Below are 18,455 nucleotides of genomic sequence, written 5' to 3'. Positions count from 1 at the left end.
AACTTTACTAGATACATTATATATTTAACTATTTTTTTACAATATTTCTTTATAAGTTTATTTATAGTTACTAGCTTCCACGGGCTTTGTCCACGTCCTATGGCAACTGGTTCGCGTAACAAGATAAAAAATCGTATATAGCCTTCCTCGACAAGTTGTTTGATAAACACTGTGGGTTTCTTTTAATTGGACGAATCAGCTTGTTTCTCGAACAAACATACAAACTCTAGATGTATAGAATGTATCGCGTTTTTCAACCAAAGAAACAATATATAATTGAGTATGTAAGTACATTTGTGTCGGATTATTTTCACTTATTGCGTTACAAAGTACTTGGAACCGTGAAATCATGATTAGTTATTAAATCTACAGATTATGTTGAGAAACTTGTAAATTATAAGCGTTAAATTTTGATGTAATTCTAATGGAGATTTTTTCGGCGTATGTAACAGCGGATTTTATAATTGCTTCTGTTAAATCAATTGTTTTTCAATTAGTTGTCACTCATCAACGATCATTTATTCAAACTTGGCTGCAAGACAGCACTTTTTGAACGTCAGGAATTTACAAAAGACAACCCCCAAAACGCCCACCCTTCACCACTTCCTATGTGTTTTTGCTGGGAAGAAGAAGTGGCGCAACAAACTCCCCAGCAACACAATGTCTGTCTGTTTGTTAGAAGAACCTTAAACATTGTTTGATATACTTTATATACAATGTAATTTGTATATTACATACATACATATATTGCATACATCCACATACTGATCGCACTAAGCGTTGCTTAACCTTATGATTGACTACGAGTGGACTCTCCATTTAACGTGCCATCCAAAACATGACAAGAATGTTGAAAAAAAATGACCAAAGAATGTCTTGTATGTAAGGCGGCTCATTACCGTCAAAGTGAAGTCCATCCAATTATCAGTTCAGTAGTAAATGGAGTAGAAGTGTCAAACGATACTATTTGGTTTACAAGAATATGCTTATTGGGTGATCTAATATTTCTACAGGTTTTAATGTATTTTGAGGAGTTCGTACGGGATCTATCTTTTAAAAATGATTCGGTAAGAATGTCGGTGGCTGTTTTCTTCTATGAGATTTTCGAGACTCATTCTATTAGGATAATCAGCTGTGAAAATAGTTAACGCTGTTAAAGATGAAAAAAAGTTGTAGTCATATTCTTGCGCCTTGTAAAATACTGCATTAATTTCTATTATAAATTAGAATCCTCATCTTCCTAGCCTTTTCCAGTGTTAGGATGGGATCAGTCTAACCTACTGCAGTTTTAAAAGAAGCGACTGCCTATCTGACCTTCTCAACCCATTTACCCGGGCAACCCAATACCACTAGGACGGACGGGTTGTCCGTAATACCCCCAGTAAGACTGGTTGTCAGAATTACTAGTTTCTGACTCGCAAGGACTGTCAAAGATGTTCAATGACAGCAGCATTTTATGATCAGCCGTGGAATTGTATCTTATAAGCCCATTATCAGAAAAATACTTATATTTAAAATAACTATTCAAAAACCCTGAGAATTTTCAGTTTATTCTAAAAGAAATACATAACAGTATTAAAATATCCATTAGTCATCACAAAACCTGTTATTTACAGTGCTTTGAAGCTGGACAAATGCATACATATGATTATTTCGACGGCTTCTAACAGCAGTTGTAACTTATGAGACGATGGTATACTGTATATTTTCTTTTAATTTCAACTCTTAAAGATATCGTAAATTAAAGATTTTTGTGGTACAAGTGATGGGAAATAATGTTAGAGATAATTTTGATGATTATTTAGTTTTTTGTTGACTTTGTCTAGGGAGCATTATTGTTGTTTGCTAGGTTTTTTTATCTCAGTATAATATATTTTTTTTTTATTAAGATACATAATATGTATTTTCAATAAAAGATAAAACTATCCTAAACCCGTTAAAATGCGGTAAAAATGTTTTTGTGTTTTATATAAAAATTGTTCTATTCATTAAGTAAATACTTACGTACGTAGGTACCATATGTTTTCGAAGCAAAATCTCTTTAACTGGTAATAACCGCTACAGCTTATGAACTAGGCCAGCCAAAACATAGAAAACAGAAACAGTAAATAAACATTATATTTCTCAATCCGACTTTTGTTACGAGCGACTGTTTATAAGTCCAATCTTTTACTTATAATAGGCGATATAAATATATACTTTACTACTAAACTGCCTTATAATTACGGAAACAAATGTTTAAAAACTAAATTGTATTTCTTTTCTAAATTGGAAAACCCACGGAGGAAGGAAAGATAGCGGAGAGCTATAAGGCAGGTAGGTCAGGCGCCTTCTTGTAGGTCAAGCCACGTACGGTAGGCGTGATCAGTTACTAGAACTATCGAAGCGTTCGGGTTCCTTGTCAAATCAAGACGAATCTGTCAAAGATTAGTTTGATTGATTGGTGATTTTATTTTGAAAATAATGGACGGGTTCCAAAGACAGAGTATAAGGGTGGAGTTGTCGCGCTACTTTCTTAAGAGATTTTGCGTTATGAAATCTCCGCTAGTCATTTTGTTCTCCATGATTTTTTTATGATATTTCTTTCCTAAATGGGAAAAATGTTGCATAGTGACATATTTAGTAGTTGTTATAATAAAAAAAACATTTTAATGTTTCCTATGTTTTAAGAAATAATTTCAAGTGTGTTTTATGAATCGCCAATTCATTTTATTCAGAAAAAATCAATTAGGCACAGAAAACGGCATTTTAAATCAATTCATTAAATACTTTGAACGTTATTATATACTTCGATTAATATAAACATGAAGTATTTAATACATCATTATTTTACTTATCAAATATTGCAAATCATTTTGATATAAACATAAATTATGATTATTGTTTTTGTTATGGTTTTACAGTAAACTATATGGAACAATTTAAGATAAGGATTATGGTAAGGATAAATAGAAAACCATAAATTATTGAATTTCACTTTTCTACTGTTGGGCAAACCCTTAGCAAGTTTATTCATAATTTCAATCACATGTTTTTGAATATTTTCGTCTTCTTTATCATAATCACTCAGGCTTCTTGTTGACGATAACGGACAACGGCCCGTTTTACTGACGGGTGTTGCGTCGGGCCGACATACTTCCATCATAGATGCATTTAGTCAGTTCATCTCATAGGCGGTCTTCCTCGAGGCTCGGTACCCAACCTTTCCCTGGATCACAAGTCGTTCAATAGGCACTTCGCCATGAAGGCGTGTGTGACCAAAAAAACGCCCAATTTTCTGTATTTATTGTTAAACGATCAAAAAACAATTCTTCATCTGTGTCATCAAATCAAATCAACTGTCTAGCTTTCGTGGAGACAGGCAAACTCTTAGTAATAGGATCCTGTTTTACCCTTTGGGCACGGAATCGTAAAAAAGTGAAGATACGACACTGTACCGAAGATGATAAACGTTGCCTAATTTCTCAAAGTAAAGTGACATTGTAGTACCGACTTACATGTAACCAATAAATAAGCAAATATGCTGAGTAAAATTTAGTAACATTAAACATGGCTATCGACCTGTATCAAGCCGATAAAGCCCACTTATATCAAGTATACAATGCTTGCAAAGATCAAAGTACTACACAAGTAATAATGTATGATTCCAATAGGTTTATATTCAACCCACTCGACGGTATAAAGGACATTCGCGTTTTCAGAAAAAACGGGAGCTAAGACTCAGTTCATACTGGGCAACTGAAAATTGGGCGAAGTTGAGCGACGAATAAATATTTTAAGTTTGACTTTTACACTGCTGTGTGCAAGATTTAATTTGTATTATTTAAAAGGTTATTTTAAAGCTATGTGTTGAAAATATTAAGTAGGTCATGTTACTGAGTGGAAATTTTGAAACTTTAGAAATGATTAGTTGCTGTATACAGTCGGTACTATCTAGAAATATCATAAAGCAATAACAAAGTATTATACACGTAATTGATCCAAGTGTTTAGAATTACATTACCTAGTTATTCATAACTATGAAACGATTAGAAAATTATTTTCGGACCGTAAAAACTATGTCCAATTCAATCAATCGCCCAGCAATATAAAAATCGCCTACTATGCAGCCTTCCTTACACTTGGAACTAAGAACATCACTTTGACAAGTGAGTCGCGATCTCTTCGCCGGCTTTCGAGATCTCTCTCAACTGTGTCTTTTCACTTACCCAACTTAAAATAGAAGAGGATACGACTTCCAAGTCGTGGAGAAAAAGTTTAAACGAGAAGGAACGTCTTTGAATGAAGTTTTATGCTGTTTAAGAAAGATTTTAAATCTTAAAAGATTCAGCACAATTGAATAGTTTGATAGAGGTTAAGCAACAACTGCCGAGGTCTAAATGTGGATGGGTGGGTATTTTTAAAATTATTTTTATCCGACTTCAAAAAAAGGAGTAGGTAGGTACTCAATTTAACCGTATGTTTTTAAGGAAATCTCAAGCTTTACCTTTCCAAAATTATGATATCCAAAACCGATTTACTTTCTCCATTTCGATATCGAAAAAAAAAAGATTATTCGATTTGCTTTGCCCCTAAGACTAGGGCTTTCACATTCTTAACTCTGAGACGAAAATATACACATTTTATCCGCAAGTACGTACAAATCCCATACAATCTTGGTACAGGACATTTTACGAGGGCTCTGCTATCCTTTTATATCCCAACCCCTGATTGCCTTGCCCTAAGGGCACAGCCAGCAAATGAAATGGGGATACAAATTTATGACTGTATTTTTTTTACGTTACAACCCTAAGGATTTTCATAAATGGTAACAAATCGGTTTTTGTTTAATACGAATTGGGTGTTCATGTTGGTTTGTTGATCTTGCATTTAAAATCGTTCGTTGTTTTAAATTGGGGGATTTGTTTGTTTTTATTGGTGTTGTGACACTTAGCGTCCGCCATTTTGTTTTTTGATGAAATATTGTTTTGTATTTGTTTTCTCTTTTTTTTTTTAGGTGGTAATAGTGAATTGATTTACAGATTTACCTATATAGACTATTGATTTAATATCACAAATAATTTCTTTATCACGTATATTGATACATATGACATGTATGCATTGATACCAGAACACAGTAAAACTGAGCATTAATAATTTACAAAACAACAAACAAAACAAAACAAGCTATCATGAATCAGCAATAAAATACAAATCGACGCCATTTTTCCTACTACTTTTACTACAAACACTACTACCTCTACATAATTTAATCTGCGAACGGTACGTAGTAATTTTCCTGTTTCCTACGAGTATAGACTGAAACAAATTACACAGCGCTGTTTTTTCCTTTCTGTACTACTCACAGCTTATCACTATAATAAGTAATAAGTACTGCTATAATTTTATTAATTTATCGTAGGTAGCCTAGTATTATTCTGATATCTGTAGGTACTACTATATTTAGCACATTGAGTCTTACTCTAGTTATATAAGACAAAAGGAGTAAGTAATTAATTAGAACCATTATGTTATGTTAGAAACCAGAAAGTCTGACAAATGGTCTTTTCATTGGACGTTTTAATACCCGAGTACCTAAGTTGGGTAGGTTTTTGACAGTCGAGTCGAAGAATTACAAAAATTGGTTTTCTGACTGTGAATGAAGAGTTGGATATCTTAGCCACACACTGCAAAATTTTAATCTGCCGTTAGTTTGATTGAGTTCATAAATCTTAGTATGCACTTTACAGTGAGGTATCCAGCCAGTATCAATCAGACCTACTGAAAAATTTGGTATGTTTCACGATTACCTAAAAATAAACTGTCAACCACCTATCGAGCCAACTGTCGACCGTCACTTTAGTCCACAGTTGAAAAGGCACTATAGCTAATAAGCAAGAAGTGTCATGCATATCATCATTACCCGAGCCTTTTTCCCAACTATGTTGGGGTCGGCTTCCAGTCTAACCGGATGCAGCTAAGTACCAGTGTTTTATAAGCAAAAAGTGTCATACTGACGAATTAAAACCTGGTTGAAGGTAAGTACGGTAGACTGCACATCTGTGGTAACTGTCATGCACCTTAACTCAATAGTAATAAGTACGATTTTCCTATAAAACTGATACCACTGACCTGAAGTTGACTGTACATTAAAGCATCTCTAGTGGAACATTTTTGAGTTCATTTTGAAGCACTCCAAAAATGAATTTAGCGAAGTGTGTCGATGTTAAAAATATTTTTAGAGCAAAGTTTTTTCATGTTGCCGGATTTTAGTTTTATGTGTTTTTATTTTTTTATATTGGTCAGGAGGTAGCTATCCATTATTTAGAAGTTCAAAGCTTTGATGGTTTATTTATTTGGGTTATCACGACTGACCAAGTGACAGGTTAAGCTGTACTTGTCAAGGTCAGCAATCAGATGGGTGACCAAATTTTAAAGAAATCTTAAAAAAAATTGAACTGATCACCTCCTCTTTTCTGGGAAGTCGGTTAATAAATTCCAAGTTTAACGTAATTTTAGTTACAAACTCCGTTTACATGTAAAAGTTATGCAGGGCGTAGTTAAGTTTTATTGATATCGTTATGGGAACTCGGATTGGGTGTTTATGGGGACCCTAATTCATAAGATACTTATCTAAATAGTTCATTTCAATAAGGAATAAACAGTAAGTATAAATATTTCTAAAATTGTCTTTTAAGGGAATGTATATTATTAGGCTTAGGTCAAGACCTATGCAGATTTTCACTTTTTGAACAAAAATAATTAGATTATGGAACATACATAATCTATCAAGTTTTCCCTACTACCTACGTTTGGGTAAGCTTGCCAATAAGTCTGACACCCAGTCTTAGTTGAGGAGGTCAGATTCGCAGTCGCTCCTTGTAAAACACTGGTACTCAGTTGTATCCTGTTGGACTGGAATCCGATCCCAACATAGTTGGGAAAAGGCTAGTCAGATGATGATGATGCAGTAATTTATCTAAACAAATAAAAGTATATTGAAATAAATTGAACACAACAAAATTCCCACAATTCGTCGAATGGTCAACCAGTGACATATTTTAAAACAATATCCCTTTTGTTAACCTTCCAAAAACCAGGTGCTTTCAAAACAATTCCTACTAAATCACTTTATTCGAAAAAAAAATGTTTTGACACTGTATTATGTAACAAACAAACAAAAAAAACGGCCAAGTGTGAGTTTAATTCGCGCACGAAGGGTTCCGTGCAAATATCACTTTTGATATGTAGCCCCATAAAATATTGATAGTATTAAGACTTGAGTATTTATTTTACAGGGGCAACATAAATACATTTTCTGAGGAAATTTCAAATATCTTATTAGGACAGTTTATGGGATACAGCCTAGTGTCAGACGGACGGATGGACAGAAGGACAAAGAAGTCTGTGTCAGTAGTAGCACAGTTTAAATATACTATCTTATAAACAGTTGTGAAGCTATGTTCTAACGTTGATAACAATGTCACTCACACACGCATGTGCTCGGTGCACGACACTCAGTACTGACAGCACCGATTCTTCTTCTTTCGTGTCGATGACATGTCTTATAATGAGACTACACTTTGTCAGCCCAATATGCCGCCACAGCGAGAGCACGGCCGGATGCGCTCACGAGGTCCTGCCGCGAGCAAGTTTCAGAGCATAGTAGACATGCGATGAGGTGGGACATGGCATGGACCATCGTTTGTACATAGCTTCACTTCAGTTAACAAGAGAATATATCTAAACTGTGGTAGTAGGGTACCGTTTTATCATTTAGGTAAGGGACCCTAAAAATTGCTTGTTTTTGTTTTTAAGGGAGCGATTGATGGATAAATAGCCTTCACAATGAAAATAATTAATTTTCAAGGTGACAGCTGGTAGTGACGTGCCATTGTGCTAGAAACAGCGGGTTCGGGCGATGACATTGTAAAGGCGGATAGCGATTTTGGTTGACTGATTGTTTTTGATCAAGCGTTAATAATTTTGTATTACTTAGAAATATATTTTCTTTATGTAAAGCCTTTTTATATGAGTTGATTTTGTGCAACCGTAAAATAAATAAATATCAAGCTACTATCGCTTTATTATTTACGTTGCGTTTACATACTTATGGGAAATTGCTAAATCAATTTCGAAAAAGTGTGATTGCTATAGGTGAGATAAGTATGTTTTCAGTTGTTTGTAAAGTTAGGTAAGATTACTTTCAAATTATCTTCGTCGTTTAACAAATAGATGCTGTATTGTCGTGTAACAAATAGATGATGTAATAATTCTTGATAGTTTGAAGACCAAAGAGACTGCTTTGACCATGAAACCCGACAAATAAAATCTTTTATACCTAGCAGTCACATCCACTACGAAAAACAAAATTTTTCTCTACAAGCCATTTTTCTAATCTCACACCATTTTATTTTTTATTTTCCAGCTCTACTAAGTTTTAGCCTAAAATTCAGTTGCACTATTTCTACGACTACTACCTTACTTTCCACTAAACCTCTCGAAAAACCCGGGTTTTGTTTGTTCGTATATATTCTGTAGTAATCTGAATATCCGAGAAACTCTTGAAACTTTCATGGAAATTGTTCAATAGTTAACGAAGGATTCACAAAATAGTTTGTTTCTATGTATAGGAATCTCATTAGCAAGCAAATATTAGAAAACCTGTTCAAATTTTAATTAAAATCTTTATTGCATTTAGAATTTGTATCTAGCATTTTTTGTTTACAATACAGTAGTAGATACGATTTTATCATACTATTTTATTTATTTAATCTGACTTTTATAAAAATCCTTTCTAGTGCTCTTAGAATATTTACGTGTGCCAACCAGGTCAAAAAAGCAGTCAGATAATACAAAAATATCACTAAAAATATTTAATAAAGTCTGAAAACACAGCATATTAAGGCAGATTTTTATATTTAATAAACTCAATATTCCCAGTTTAGTACCTCTAAACTCCAAAAATTCACACCTATAAAAATGACGCTCAAAAAATACAAAGTTTATTAAAATCATAACCCTCAAACGCTGCAGAGATTTTATTATTTAATATACTGAAGGCCTTGGACAAGTACACAGGATTCCCGCCGTCCCTCGTCAACGGTTAACTTTGTTTGCCCATGGAGAACAAAATGACTAGCGGAGGTGCCATAACGAATCGCGGCCCTAGTACATAAAATGTCTACGCAGGAGCACGATGGGTTTTAGTCAGTAAGAGTCTGACACTCCCTGATGCTGCACCCACAGCAGGAGGAGTCATTTGATGATTGCCCATAAAAAGAGGTACCATAACGAAAAATCTCCTAAGAAAGCAGCGCGCCAAAATGCGGGTGAGGTGGGGACGAGGAACGTTACTGGCGCCCTTTTACGCCTTCTCTGGACCAGTTAGTCCTTCGTTGACAAATGGCTCAAAGAACCCAAAAGCCTCGTCAATTTACTCGTAACTGATCGTTTTGGTCATGCCCGCCGTACGAATTTTACCTAGGTGAAGGCCTACCCTACCTGCATTATGGCATCTCCGCTCTTTTCTTACTCCTTTGTTTAGCCAATAAATTTGTATGCAGCCCGGAGCAAGCCTGCCTTATTAGAGCCCAGTAAATAAAAGAGGGGTTAACATTATTTTGATACAAACTTCCTCACAGATAATCGGGGGGAATTAGATTTATTTTGCGTAGAGATCAATGCGTTTAGGGTAATTGGGGATAGGTTAATGGCGTTAGTTAGGGACACAGGCATTGTAGGGTTGATTTTAAGTAGGTGAGGATGTTTAGTTTCATAGTTTGGTTTTCTGAACGATTAAAAGAATTATTTTCTTAAAATCTTTGTTCCCAAAAAATAGGATAAGGTACAAAAGTTTTGTGGTTTATTTATTTCTTAATAATATGTAATTTTAATCTTGGACGAACGGCACTAAAATAATCAAATTATTCCATTTACTTTATTACCAAAACATCAACGAAAAGAAAACAAATAATCCGAACATGCAAATTACCAGCACTTCCCTCTCGTTTTGATTAAAGCTCTCATAAATCAAATATCATAAAACTCAATGAGCCGTACCGAAATCCCGTCGTTTCTAGAACCCGCCATTTTTACATTTCGCCCCCGTACCTAATTACAAAAATTAATTCATTTATTCCTTCCGATAATTAGTATTCGGGGCCCGCTTCCAACATCTGGGCTTTTATTAATGTCGCCCGGGATAGCGGGACCCGGGATAGACGGATCCGCGTGACGTCATTTGTCCGGATAGGTTCCGCGTTAATTTGTAATTTCCAAGAAATAAGGTCTGATGTGGGGCTAATGGAGGAAATGTGAATGTGTATAATTTCTTGCTTCTTTATTATATGGAACGTTCAATATATATGAACCGCGGAGGAAGGAACAATAGTGGAGATGTCATAAGAGAGGTAGGTCAGGCGCCTTCTTGTAGGTCAAGTAACGTACTCAAGGCGTGGTTAGTTAGAACTAAAGAGACGTTCGGATTCTTTGTTGAATCAAAACCAATCTGACAAAGATAAACGCACACATTTGTGTACTTTGAATGTGTGTGTGTTGTTTTTGTTATAGATTGTCACAATGGATCGCGTTATGTTTGGACTAACAAGTTTCCAAAATTGGTTTGGCTTCATGTTTTTATTTGAAATGGTTTTTCGCACACATTATTTCAGCACCACTTAAAAGATTTTGCGAATCGAGTTAAAGAATAAACGATTACGTTTTCAAAACAAAAACGTTTTATATATTTTTCAAAGCGTTAGAAAATCCTTTTTAAAATACACAAACACACATCACAAGCTTGCAACGAGAGCCAAAAAAACCCATAATAATGTGGTACGTGTCCAGCGGCCATTTTGTCAGCCATTTTTCTTTTCGGCCGTTCGCTCGCCACCTGTCAACTGGTTGACCCTTGCATTTGTCACTCGGCAGCGTTCGGGTAACATCGTGACGGCTCGGTTGTTTTCGTAATTTATATACTTTTTTTTACGTCGAAATGATTATTCTTGTCCTGTGGGAAGTAATGTGTTGAGTTTTTGGGCCTTTGGTTTGTGGCTTGCTAGATTTATTTTGCTAGGCTATTTTAACGTGATTTTTAGGGTGAAAGTCGTTTGTTGTGATTTGTAAACATTTTTCTCTGTGAGGTTAACCCTGGGTTGTTTGTGTCTATCTATTTTGTTAAAGGATTAATTTCAGCTAACGTTTGTTCAAAACTTTTGTTTTTTTTAGAAAACGGAGTATTGTAAAAACATCGCGATATCAATAACTGAAAGCGAAAGAATTAAATTCCATCCGACAGAAAAAAGGACATTCCACTATATCCCAGTTTACCCCAGAAAGAAAAATTCACTGAAAATTAAACTGATATCCATAATTCCATATTGTCAACAATAGGGGTCAAAAGGAAAGAAAAAGCTCGTCCAATTTCAGTGAAAAATGTAATGAAATAACTGAAGCACGGAGCTAATACAATAACGTACTAGTTTCAGCAGAATCGAGTAGAATCGAATGAACTAACATTGTTTTCAAAGCTCGCATTCAGTAATTCGTGACAGAATTACTTCAATCGATTGTGGGGCTATTTTGGGGATCGAGAGAATTTCGATAGTTTAATAGTGATATTAAGTTGGGCATGAATTGGTGACTGGTTTGTTTTCATCGACTGAAGAAAACATATTTTCGATCCCATAAAAATCTACCGTATCTATTTGTGGATTCAGTATTTTTTTTATAAAATACTGCTTCTAAGTAGTTACCTATTACACTTCATCTTCAGTTCTTAGAGAGTAAGCTCACCGTAGTCCGATTCGAAAAATACTTTCAGCGTTAGATAGCATATTTATCGAGGAAGGCTGAAGACCATATTAGAGTTGTTGCCACGGGACGGAGCGCGGAGGTAAAACCACTGTCAAAAGCTAGTACAAAAAATAAACCTAAACCAAAATTATCGTTTTACCATCGCGATACACTCGTTCACACATCTCATACATCCACATCTCCATAGGGGCTTGTCACACGAAATTGGATTGTCAACTTAGGATTACATAAGTTGTAACAAGCATCGATAACTTGATTAATATCCTGGGTATTGATACGGATAAGTTGCGGGAAACTTAAACGTTGCCCCGGGGAAATCATTTAACGAATTGAAAGCCTTTCCGGCTTGTTTACTTATTTTGTAAATGTAATTGGAATACTCAATAACTTAAGCCTATTTTGTTTTGTGAGTAATTTCGTTTTTCGTGTATCGGTATTCGGTTTGGGTATTGGCCTTGGGGATTTTTATTCGTGATTTTGGTTTTGTAAGCTCTTTTAAATTATTATAATAACTAACTGGGTAACTAGGGAACCGAATGGTTGTTGTATATATTTAAAATAAGTGGTGGTCATCTTGTTTTTGACAACGTAAACAAATTAAGACACTAAAAAAATGTTAGGAGCGGTAAAGCTTCACAAGGATACTCTAAAATGTAGCTATCACATAGTTGCTTGTGTTCACTATTGTAATTTAGAAAAATCACAAATGATTTTCAATCAGCAGGTATCTAATACTTAGTTCAATTACCAACAAAACCTCATGCAACTCTACGACTCGTTAGTTCAAACTTTTTACTACTTTTAACAAAACCCACTTTTCAAGAGATCACAAAAAAACCATGTCCACACAAAACCAGCATGTATAAATAATACAAAAAATCTTGTGGTATGCAAAAACCGGTGGGAAACGATTACTTTTTTACGGATTTTTCAGTTTTTTTTTTTGTATTTTTTTTCCACACTCCAAAGTCTGGTATGCGTTTTCGGTGGAAAGTTGCGTGAATCGGAATGAAAAATAGTCAAGTTGACTTTGTTGGTCTGTGGGTAGTTTGGCCAAATGTCATATGTGCCATCAGCTGTTACATGCTGGGTATTATAAGTTTTTATAAAAGGTTTGGTTAATTTTTAAATAGCGACTTACACCATTTCATAGTTTGGGAACATAGTTAGTATATTTATGTACGCCTGGCCATAACTAAACTACCGTATTTATGTTCCTCGTTTCAATCCCTGAAATCGGAAAAGCTAAGTTTTCGAATTGCTTAGAATTTTTGGATTGAATATGAAGTGTTCTCATTTATATTCTATTGACGACCACAGGCGCGTTGCCCATTTATATAAGTAAAATAAAAAGTATAGATCTTACTAAATCGTCTATCATCTGTACTAATTATTATACATAATGCTAAGAATGTATTTGTTACTTGAACGCGCTAATCAAAAGAACTATCGGACCAAATTGAAAAGCCATTCAGTGTTAGATAACTTTTTACCCGGGTGAAAGGAGTAGTACCCTAGGCTTGTAAAAAGGTACCTATAGGACGAGAGAAGCAAATAAGCTAATAAATAATACAAAAACATAAAAATACATAAAAAAACTTCACCACACATACCCCAAACCCCATACATCCCAAATCGATCGCCCCAGATATATTACCAAACAATCTTAGTACACAAACCTAATTGTTCTGCCTCCATTGTGCCAAACTCTAGCCTATGAATTATGGGCCATTATCGGCCACTAACCGACTACGGCCAATAGAACAGGTATGGCAAATACTAGCCTAACAATGGCCTTCGTTGTAAGCCATCTTGTTAATGTATTTGGAGAATAATGAGAAGGTTTTCATGTAGAGGAAGAATGTGGTGAAGCTCGTGTAAGGTGAAGTTGTAAGAATCGAGTATTCTAGAGGTTAAGCAACGCTTGATGCAGTCAGGCCGTGGATGGGTGACCATGTTGTCGTTATGAGTTCTTTTGTATTTCGGAAGGCATGATAATTTGCTGGGTAGTCAGAAGTTAGGAAGCCTGGCAACCAGTCTTACCTAGGGTAATTGGGTTGCCCGGGTAACTGGGTTGAGGAGGTCAGAAAAGCTATCGCTCCATCTAAAACACTCAATGGCAGGATATTTATAGGGTTTCTGAAATATATTGAAACCTATACACACTTAAATTACAATGAAGTTTCCAGTCCACAAAATTACAAAACAAGCACTCTACAACATAAGTGACTAATGTGACCAGCAAATTGCCACGAATTTCAAGACAAATGAAATACAGTCCAGCGTCCATCTGACAAACACACAATGGAACTCGGCGTCCACAAAATTGGATTGTCCGCGGACGAAGCGCTCGGACAATCAAAGGAGTATTACTGATCGCTGTCCGGAACTGATCTCGTTAATTGGTGCCGCTTGGTCACCCTACTGCGAATAATTGTTCTCATTGGACAGTGAATGGTAAAGGAATATGTGGATATCACGGTAGAATAGGTTTTCATCACCTGTAAGCTCGTTTTAGTAGGTTTGAAGTGGTATTTCGATTGTTTGGTACTTTGTAAATTACTACGGACTTCAGATATTAGGTTAAATGTTCTGTGTCAGATCAGTAATTGAAAAAGTCTCAAGTTATATTGATTCCTCATTGATTATACTAATACATGATTTTACTAAATCTTGCATCCACGTGGTCCTTCTATTGACGTTGTTATCTTAATCGGTTTAGCAGTTTCAGCTTGAGAGTGTAAAAAATAAATTTACCTTTACATTTACCTTTAAAGTTACATTTTGTTTGTTCTGAGGGTATTTATCACCTTCTTAAAATAGGTACAGTTAAACCTGCATAAAAACAGCTAGTCTATATTATTAATAAAGAAACCGTATATTAGACTAATTTTCCCTTTCAAATCCACCAAATTCTAAGCCTAAATAAGCCAGACTCAATCTCAATTAGAAATCCGTATTTAATTCGTTAATTGGCACTAGGTAATCACAATTCGGCACTATCTTCTAACTAATTAATTGATTACGTACGAAGCATGTTAATGTTACGTATTTGTATGGTTGTTAGTTGTATCTATGTATATTGTAACTGATTTTCGCGATAAGAGAAGAATTGGATTGCTCGTCAGGCATATTTAGTAAATAACTGACCGATTTTTCAGCGTCTGTCAATGTTATATTATAGATTTGTAATTCTTTTTTTTTGCTTTTTCTTCTTAGGTCTGAATTTGAAATGTATTTTTTTTAAGCTGGAACTACGAATTTTCTTTTCTCGATGGTTTCTGAAAAAAAATAATGTCCTGAGTCTTAATCTCAGTAAGAAATTCTCATTTAATTCGTTAATTGGTGTAATCACAATTCGGCGCTATCTTCTTATTAATTAATTGATTAAACACGAAGCATGTTAATGTTGTATGTATGTCTGTTACTTGTTAGTTGTACGTGGAAATTGATTGTAACTGATTTAAGTATGAGAGAAGACTTGGATGGCTGTATGAGATTTTTTTAAATAAACTGAAAGACTTGACAGTTTCTGGCAATTTTAAATTGATTTAAATTTTGCTTTTTAAAGATTTTTTCGATAGATATTTTTATTTTGTTTTTCGTTTGGGAGCAGAAAACTACAGTTTAGGTAAGGATTAGTATTTTTTTAAAGAGCTAGATCTGAACACTCTTTACCCTAAACCCTGAATTTGAAAACTAAGTAGTTTTTTTTATCGCTTACGACTTCAGATTTCCATTTCAATCAGTGCAGCAGCTATTTCAAATACAAACTTACATTCATGAACTTCGATCTACCAAAACTATATAGGGCAAGAAATAGCAGTCATTAGTTCAATATAGAGAAACAGCTAAACACCTATTACTATTAATTATAAGACAATCATAAAAATCTAAGAAATGTTGTCGCTCCATTACTTCCTGAACGCCTCTACGTGACGTATAAGAGTACACAAGCAAACTGCAAACTTTTAGTCCGACTTTTTAATCAGGCTCATAAATAACTATAGAGATTGATGAATGTGATTATTTATCTAGCTGTAAGTACCTATACTAAGTATTTATGTATTTCAAATTATTATTATTAAAAAAAATATCTTTTTGTTCCTAATTTTTATCTCCCTTTAACCCGATGGCTGACTGGTAGAGAATGCCTTGTGTGGCATTAAGTCCGCCAATGTACCATTTTGTACATAAAGTATAACAAAATAAATAAATGTGCGCATTAACAACGATCAGGTATTTGGCCAGTACAAGACGGTCTAAAAACTTTGATTGAATTCAGATTTTTTTTTAAAGTTTTTTTTCCAACCATTGGGTCAACTGTTGCCCGACTGTTTAGTCGGCAGTGTGCAGACTCCTACGTGGGCCATTATTAGAAATCCCTCAGAAGGGAGACGGGGAAGGGGACGAGGGAACAAATGGGTTGCATTGATTCAGGGGAGAATGGGGAAATTAGCCGTGAGCTAATTTTTGTGTAATTGTTTCCTGTTACCAGTGATGGGGGTTTTCTATTAGGAAAATGTTTAGACGTGTTATAATAACGGGTGGTTTAGTTACGAAATTAATGGTGTAATTACAAAAAGTAGGCGGACGTTAGACATTTGTATTTATGAAAATTGACTACCGAAAAGAAGAATGATATTTAATCTTTATTAGTCGATATACATATCTCTCTTATCTAATCTTTATATAGTCTGGGACAGCCTCAGACAAACTAACGCTAACGTTGACCTAGGGAATCCTTACCTATATTTTGCATACATCAAAAGCTATCTTACCTGAAATAAGTATGTACATCATCACAAGGGACTGGTGAAACCACATAAAATCACAAGTATACAAAACAAAAAAATCCACATTTATATTCTCAAAACGCAAAAAGCAGTCCCCTGTCAGCAAACTTGACATGACCATTAAGGTCACTGTCCAAAACACAGAGGAACAATCATTCTATTATGACCAAATTATATAACAAAGGACCTCAATCAACCCCCGAATCGCTAATTAGACCCTAATGTTGGTCAAATTAAATTAAACTACATGTTTAATTGACTTTTCTTTGGAGGAGAAAAAAATAATTTTAGGTGCCCCAAATTAATTTTAATCGCCCTTCAATTTATCTGCGAGGGTTTCCGAACCTGTTGGTGGGACCCATAATTGTCTTTTTTAAGGTCCACTCTTTCGAGGACTTTGGGAAATGTATAAAGTTTTTCGAGTGCTTCGGGCGATTTGGCGCTTTTGATTAAGTGCGGGGCCGTTTCGAACGGTTTTGTTAAATCTATGACGAAGTGTACTGGCGTTTAAAGGGTTTTTTAGGAGTCCATCGTTTCCAATAATATAATTTGATTGCCGAGCAGTAGGTTGATTATATTAGAAATGTAGATTGATTGCTTGGCTGTTTAAATAATACCAATTAACTTTCTAAGAGAGAACAGCTTAGCTGCTGCTCGAAATCTAGCATACCATTTCATGCTCAGCACATACGCTCAAAATTCTAACCAGATGATCTAATTGGGGACTTAATTTCGATTAGTATGATTTGTTAGTTGATTTTTTAGTTGATATTTTAGCTCCTACCTGGTATTCTACAGGTACTTAATTACTATTAGCTATTTAGATTACCTGCTCATCGCTAATCTCTTCTTCGGCATCGTTCAGACCAAACGTATTGTCGGCCGCTGACTGTGAGCGCGCGTTACGCAGTTTATTGCTTTTCCATATATATTGATATTGTCGTTCACACCGAACCGACTATACGCTGTTACGTCGTCTGTTGTAGCTGACTCTCAGTGGCCGATTATTTTACTACGCGACTATGCACGGCGGACGCGGATTGGCTACGCGGACGCAGTTGCCGAATAGCGCCGCTCCGCCGCGTACGCACCGCCGGCCGCGCCTCGGTACAGCACGTCAATAATTAGTGTCCCTTTTATATAAACTTAAACGTGTTAAAGATAGTAACTCATCGAATGTTTTACTGTCATACGAAAATATTTCATGAACTTATTTGGATAAAGTCTATATTCGAAATATTTATTAAGTATGAAATTGACCAAGAAAACATCTCTTCAAATTTAAGGGATGTACCCACAATCTCTTCTTTTTATTATTTTCTTCTCCTCTAGAGCTTCGCAAATGGCAACTATCTGAATGCGCATCATTTAATTGAAATATCAGTAAAACGTCTGATTTGAAAAAAAATAATTACGCTAGTTTTATCGTTTATAAAATACTACGAGCAACTTCAAATACTGAGCCCTTTTATGTGTAGAATAGTCAGCCGCTCAGCGTACGCATCTAGTGTGAACCTACAAGAGCCTATTCTTTTGTTCACACATGTAGCGCTTCGTACGCTATAGCCTATTGTCGGCTTGGTGAGTACGCGTACCGCAGATTGAGTCGACGTTCACACTGGGGCAGACAGTGAGTATACTCACAGTCAGCGGCGGACAATACGTTTGGTGTGAACAATCCCTTCTAGTTAATCCCTTTTATTGTTAATTCACTTCAAGTATTCTATTTCAGAGAATCTATCTAGTAGTGATGTAAATGGGAGATGTTCGTTCATATTTGATTCCATTAATCGCTTGCATTTGAAATGAAAACTGAATCGAATGCAAACAGGGTCATATTTCACTCAAGCGGACTTTTATTTT

General features: G+C 35.2%; 1 protein-coding gene across 1 annotated transcript in view; it reads left to right on the top strand.

The window, feature by feature from the left end:
• The window catches only part of LOC110382099 (protein madd-4), a 374,672-nt gene that overhangs the window by 145,004 nt on the left and 211,213 nt on the right, over positions 1-18,455 (top strand). The window lies entirely within an intron of this gene.

Source organism: Helicoverpa armigera, chromosome 24 (assembly GCF_030705265.1).
Source record: "Helicoverpa armigera isolate CAAS_96S chromosome 24, ASM3070526v1, whole genome shotgun sequence".
Lineage (NCBI taxonomy): Eukaryota > Metazoa > Arthropoda > Insecta > Lepidoptera > Noctuidae > Helicoverpa > Helicoverpa armigera.
The sequence above is the reverse complement of the archived record's forward strand: the minus strand, read 5'-3'. Positions and strand labels throughout refer to the sequence as shown.